The sequence below is a fragment of the Podarcis raffonei genome, chromosome 3 (genome assembly GCF_027172205.1).
Source record: "Podarcis raffonei isolate rPodRaf1 chromosome 3, rPodRaf1.pri, whole genome shotgun sequence".
Classification (NCBI taxonomy): domain Eukaryota; kingdom Metazoa; phylum Chordata; class Lepidosauria; order Squamata; family Lacertidae; genus Podarcis; species Podarcis raffonei.
In genome coordinates, this window is record NC_070604.1 from 119,333,628 (window position 1) to 119,339,627 (window position 6,000).

The following is a 6,000-nucleotide window of genomic DNA, read 5'->3' on the forward strand; positions in this document are numbered from 1 at the left end:
ATGCATGCCATTTTCTAAATGTTTAATAAGTGATTCTCTTCCTGACCTGACCAGCTTCCTAGCCAATACTCCACGGCAGTTGTGTTAGTCTTAGGCTCGCCATCTTCCTGTTGAAACACAGTGAAATGCTTGCTCATACTTTGGGGACTAGCCTTGATTCAATATGGGGGGAAACCAGCCTATAGCTGTAGGCAATGGAGAAACCCCTCTTTGCTTGACTCAGATAGGTTTGTTTGATTGCCTTTGTGATTCCTCATTGCCCAGCATATGAACCTTTGTTGAATTCATTATATGGGAGCTATAATTTTTTATCTATAAAAATGTTACTTGTTCTTGTTAATCTTTCAACTGAATTACCTTACGCGATGGCAACGAACAAGCGAAAGCAACATAAAATCTTGTTCAACGTTTCCTATATAATTCCTCCCAAGACATTGGCTATGATGCAACAAACCATGGAACTAGTTTTGTGTACTCAATGGGCTTTAGGCATGGGTTCCCCCCCCCCAAGAAAAAAACCTTGCATGGCAAATTGCATTCGAAACTGGGGGAAGCAAACTACAACATAGCATGGATTTAACGTTCAAAGGGATTTGCTCTTTAAAAAAATGAAAAGTCAGAGTGTCCACCAGGCATGCCCAAAGTGGATCATTGGATCTGGGCCTTTGCCAGCAAGCAAATGGGGTGGGGTTGAGAGAGCAGGGTTTGTTCCAGCAACAGGTCAACTCTCGTTGCCATCCAGTCTTCCTATTGAAACATAGAGGCGTCATTAACTGAAATGCAGGCAATGGTCTTATTCCAGGGTCACCCAAACAAGGCTTACCAAAAACTAACAAAATTCTCATCCTTTTTTCTTTTTTTGATGGTGGGGAAGTGGTGATGATACACTCTGTCTTTGTTTAAGCAGAAACTTGGTGGCATTGTTACAGTGGTTCAAATGAGGTTGTCCTGGGAAAGCCTTCTTTGATGCTAGTGCTAGGTTTTTGCTTGAGTTTATCATCGTGATCCCCTTGTGGCAACCACCCGTCCCACTCCCCCAGGGGGGAAAAAATCCACTAACGTTAAATGGTGTCAGAAAAATAACTTTCTCTGGAAACAGAGAATGGCCAAAACATTTTAGTTTGTGAATACCATATGATTGACCACCCTTCCCTGCGTTCCAATTTCCCTGTTGCGTTAGGATCTTGTCAAGGCTTGCGTCTGATGCCAAAATTACAAATTGTGAGGAATCTGTTTCTGTGCCACACAAAGCTGTGTCTACACTGGTACCTGACAGCTTAGAATGGACCCTGCCGGTCTCTGTTGAAAGACCAACAAAGTGGTAGAGAAAATCTCGCTTTTCTCAGCACAGCTGATGGCACGCAGGCACTAATGCTTCAACCACTGCAAGAACTGCATCCATCTGCAGTGCAGTACATCTCAACGCATCACCAGCCCATGGCGCGGTATGCATATTTCATGTGCAGCTAGCCTGCCTGTTTGTGCCAGTGAAGACACAGCTAGAAACACTGGGCCCCCACCCATATGCTTCAAACCGAGCGACAAGTGGCTGGTGGGACACCCGTCCTTTCCCCCCCCATGCTAGTCCTTCTCTGTCGCACTGCTCTTATTAAACACCTGTGCCTTTAAAAGGCGTGGCCTCGGCTGGGCTGTTTTGAGGTGCAGCGCATGAGGCGCTAAAATGGCGAGCTTTTGCAGATAGATGGCAAATGCTACCTGCTTTTCAACTCTACTTGCAAACATCCTTTTCAGAGGAGTCATCTGCAAGGACTGCTCCACTTTGGACTGCAGGTGGACTAACATGATTCAGTGGTTCCTTGCCCATAGAACGCTAGCATGTCAGGGAGATTGCTAGGCTAAAACCCATATTCTTGATCTTTTCTAAACAGAGGATGGTCCTGTTCCTCTGACACAGTCTGGATGCTACTTATGGATGCTAAGGGTGTTGTGACCTAGAGAAGAGAGGGAGTGGGGTGTGGGGGTTCCAAATGAGGGGGGAAAGGTAATGGCACAGTTGACAAGTGAGAGAAAGAGAATTTCAGATGTGATCATGGTTCCAAAATACCTGTGGCCAGCTCCACATTGGGGATCTGAGGGACAGTTGTCCTTAAAGCATGTAGCATGGATGTGGACACTGGCTTGCTTGCTTTTCACCAGCACATCTTCTTAACTTATGGCTCCCACGTGGGAGGATGGTTGGAAGGCTTCAGAATTAACCTTTAGCATTGGCACAGTGAAGTCATGTGCGTGGGCAGCGAACAACCATGCGCACAGCCCAAGATTCCATGGCAGCTCCTTGCATTGCTGAAGAGGCAAGCCCCTCTTTAGGGGAAAAAAGGTAAACAGAAAAGTAGGCTTGCCTCTTCAGCCTGTGGTGGAAACATCAAAGAAACCTCTTCAGTATTTTCCACTTTTATTTTTCCCTTGGGACCACTGAAACACCACTGTCCCCATACTGCAGCTGAAAAACCACAGCTTTTGGGGAAGGGGTGTGCAATAGAAATAGCAATCGCAGAAAAACTGTCTTACGGTTCTATTATGTTTCCATCAACCTTTGCCGTTCCTCTGTCTTCTAAACAACTGGGAGGAGGGGGGCTGTTAAACGTGAAAGGAAGGAAAGTAGAGACTGGTCTGGTGTCACTGTTTCACATTCTAGGGCATCTGCCAGGCTTCCATCATGCCAGCAGGGCCACTACTGATACCTGCCCTGGGTCCTTTTATATTTTTTCCCCTTGCTAACATCTCTAGGTTATCCTGTGGCTAGGAGGTTACAATCGTGCCAACAGTCCCTGCAAGGCTGGAGCCAACCTGGGCAGGGATTGCTTTCTATCTCAAGGCATAACCCACCACAAAGTTCTTCCTTAGTGAGCCCATTGAAATGAACACTGGATCCGTGTTGAGAGTTCAGCAGCTAGACCAGGCATAGGCAAACTCGGCCCTCCAGATGTTTTGGGACTACAACTCCCATCATCCCTGACCACTGGTCCTGTTAGCTAGGGATCATGGGAGTTGTAGCCCCACAACATATGGAGGGCCGAGTTCGCCTATGCCTGAGTTAGACTTCATGGTGGATCTTTCTTTATCTACATCAGTATTTCCCAAACTCAGGTCTCCAGCTGTTTTTGGACTACAGTTACCATCACCCCAAGCCACTGGTCCTGCTAGCTAGGGATGATGGGAGTTGTAGTCCAAAAACAGCTGGAGACCAAAGTTTGGGGAACACTGGACATGGACGTTTTGAGACTGAAGTGTTAAACACAGGAGAGACCATGGTGGAATAACACATTCCAGCTAAGCAAAAGCTCTTGAGGAAAGGACAGATCATGTCTACTGAGGGCTGTGGGGAGGGGGCAGGGAAAGCCCCAAGGGCCTGATAGAAGAGTTTGGAGGGCCACATTCAGCCCTCAGTCCTGGCATTCATAACAGAACAATGTAGGCAGAAACTGAAGTTTTTTCATACTGGTACCCAATGGACTGCCACTGGTGTAATGCAGAGGCAGTAGGAAAACAAAGAGTCATTTCAGTCATGTTTACATACCCACGTGGCAAACTTTCTACATGGATATCACCTCTGCAGGGGAAACCGCATGCACACAATCATGCACAATGAGTGTGTGTGTGAAGCCTCAGTTAGTGGAGTATTCCTGCAATACCTGCATTTGACGTTTGTGTTTTAAAACATTTATATAACAGCCTTTCTTCATACTAATTTCAAAAGCAGTTTGCAAACCTAAAAATGACAGCAGTGTGTGTGTGTGTGTGTGTGTGTGTGTGTGTGTGTATATAGTATGTATGTATGAAAGAGCTGGATGAGGGCTATAAAAGCGAGGAGCAGTTGTCTTTGCAAAGGGCAACCAAAGCAGAAAAGTTTCCAGAAAGTTAGCAAGCAGGAGGCCAAATGGGTTTCTCCTGGTAGAGAGTTCCATAACATTGAGGCCACCACCAAGGAGACTCTGCCGCTAATGGAGGCTTGCGTAGCCTCGTAGTATAGAATTTGGAGCAGGGCTTCATCAGAAGAACTCAGGTATGTGGGGAGGACAGGCTTGTTAGGAAGAAAGTGTTCCACATGCAGATGTCATCATTTATTTTTATTTACTTAACAAAATGTATAGGCTACTTCATAAATAAAAATTGTAAGCAGTTTACATAATATTATTTATATAATTTATAAAGAAACCCACAAAATAAAATTTAGAAACAAGTAGACAAGATAAGATTACATGCCTGGTTAGGCTTGGGGTGTGTGTGAAGGTTTTAGTAGGTGTTAAAAACATATGTAGTCATCTACACGTAGGATACATACAATTTTCAACACAGAAGTGGTACCCATGTAGAAAATTCATCATGTGTGAAGAAGCCCTTAGGAATAAGCAGTCTTTGCTAACATTGATCGAAAGACGCTTATGGCTGATTGGGGTGTTGTCATCTATCCAACATGCTCCCAATTAAATTATTCCCATTCTCCCATTATATTTTACTGTACTGGTTTAGGAAACATGAAATCCTGGGTGGAAACAAAAGATTACTCCAAAAGTCTTTGAAGCCAATGAAAAGATCGCTGTTTAAATCTCAACAGATTAGTAACCATATTGACTTTGATCGACGCAAAGTCAACACCACTTCTGATTATATAGCAATGTAAACGCCCAACTTGGCCACTCTAACATAGACCTCTTTGGGTCTGTTTTCGCATTTGAAAAACAAAAAAGCCTCTCTCTTTCATGGATAAATTTTTGGTGCTAGGTGGAGATTTTGCCAGAAACAAATTCCATATGGTTTTTGAGGTAGCCAAGAGAACATTCCAGTCTCCAGCCAACCAGTGTGCTGTATGCTGATTTCAGGACAGTTCTGCTAGTGACTTGCTTGAGAGAAGAAGGAAGCTGAGTTTGGAAAGGAATGTGTCTTTAATCTGAGCCAAAATTTCAAAGGTCTTAAGTTGTTTGGATGGACTGGGCAAAAAACAACAACACCAATGCCAACAAACAATTGGTGCTATATATATATATTTTGGCCAAAATGGTGCCTGTAACTTTCTTATTTTATTTTATTTTTTACTTTTAAATTGCAGTGCAGTTGCCTTGCACAGAAGAAAGCAGCTATTTATACACTTTTTTTTGCATAAATAACTATGGTGCATGTGTTGTGGCGTGTTGGACTCCCTCATTTCCATAGCACGGCGTTGAGTGTGTTTCTCGTGATCTTGGCCTGGCTCTGACCTGCTTCTCCTCCTGTGCAGATTTTCTCGTATATAAGCCCCACTGAGTTCATCAGAGCTTACTCCCAAGTAAGCGTGCACAGGATTGCAGGCCTTAACTTGGCTTCCTTGTTCCCCACTCTAGGACTTGAGTTTGGTTGCAAAAGCTTAGTCTTGGTTCCAGCGGAAGCACAGACTAACTATTTAGAAGAAATTTAGCATTGCAATATATAAATGTGAAAGTCGTTGTTTTCTGAAGGACCTGTTCAGTTGGTTCGTTTTAGTTGCATGATCTCTGCAAAGTTCCTGAATGATAGACATGAATACGGGGCCGACCCAGAACATTTTGACACCTGAGGCAAACCACATAATGGTGCCCTCCCACCCAGGAAGAAGGGATGAGTGAAGGTCAACATCAGGAATCAGGTGGGGAATTAAATCAAGATTCCCCGACAGGGTTGAAGTGGGAATCAAAGACTGTCATGGGGGGAAGGGACTCACTTTGGATCACGCCAGGCAAGTACAGAGCCCAGAAGACCCCAAAGGGCACCCCATTTTCTTCCCAGGGTGGGAGGACACCAGCAGCACATCCTATTCACCAAGAGATCACTGTAGAGACAGCATGCGGAGACTGCTGAGCAGGTTGCAGATCCGGCCTCCACAGAGCATGCCATAGCCCTTACTATTACCAAGTGCCAGCATCAGCAGTGGGCAATGCATTCCTTGGGGGCTGGATCTTCAGATCCTGCCGCCTGAGGCAATTGCCTCATGGGTGGGCCGGCCCTGCATTAATAGGTACCTTTGTG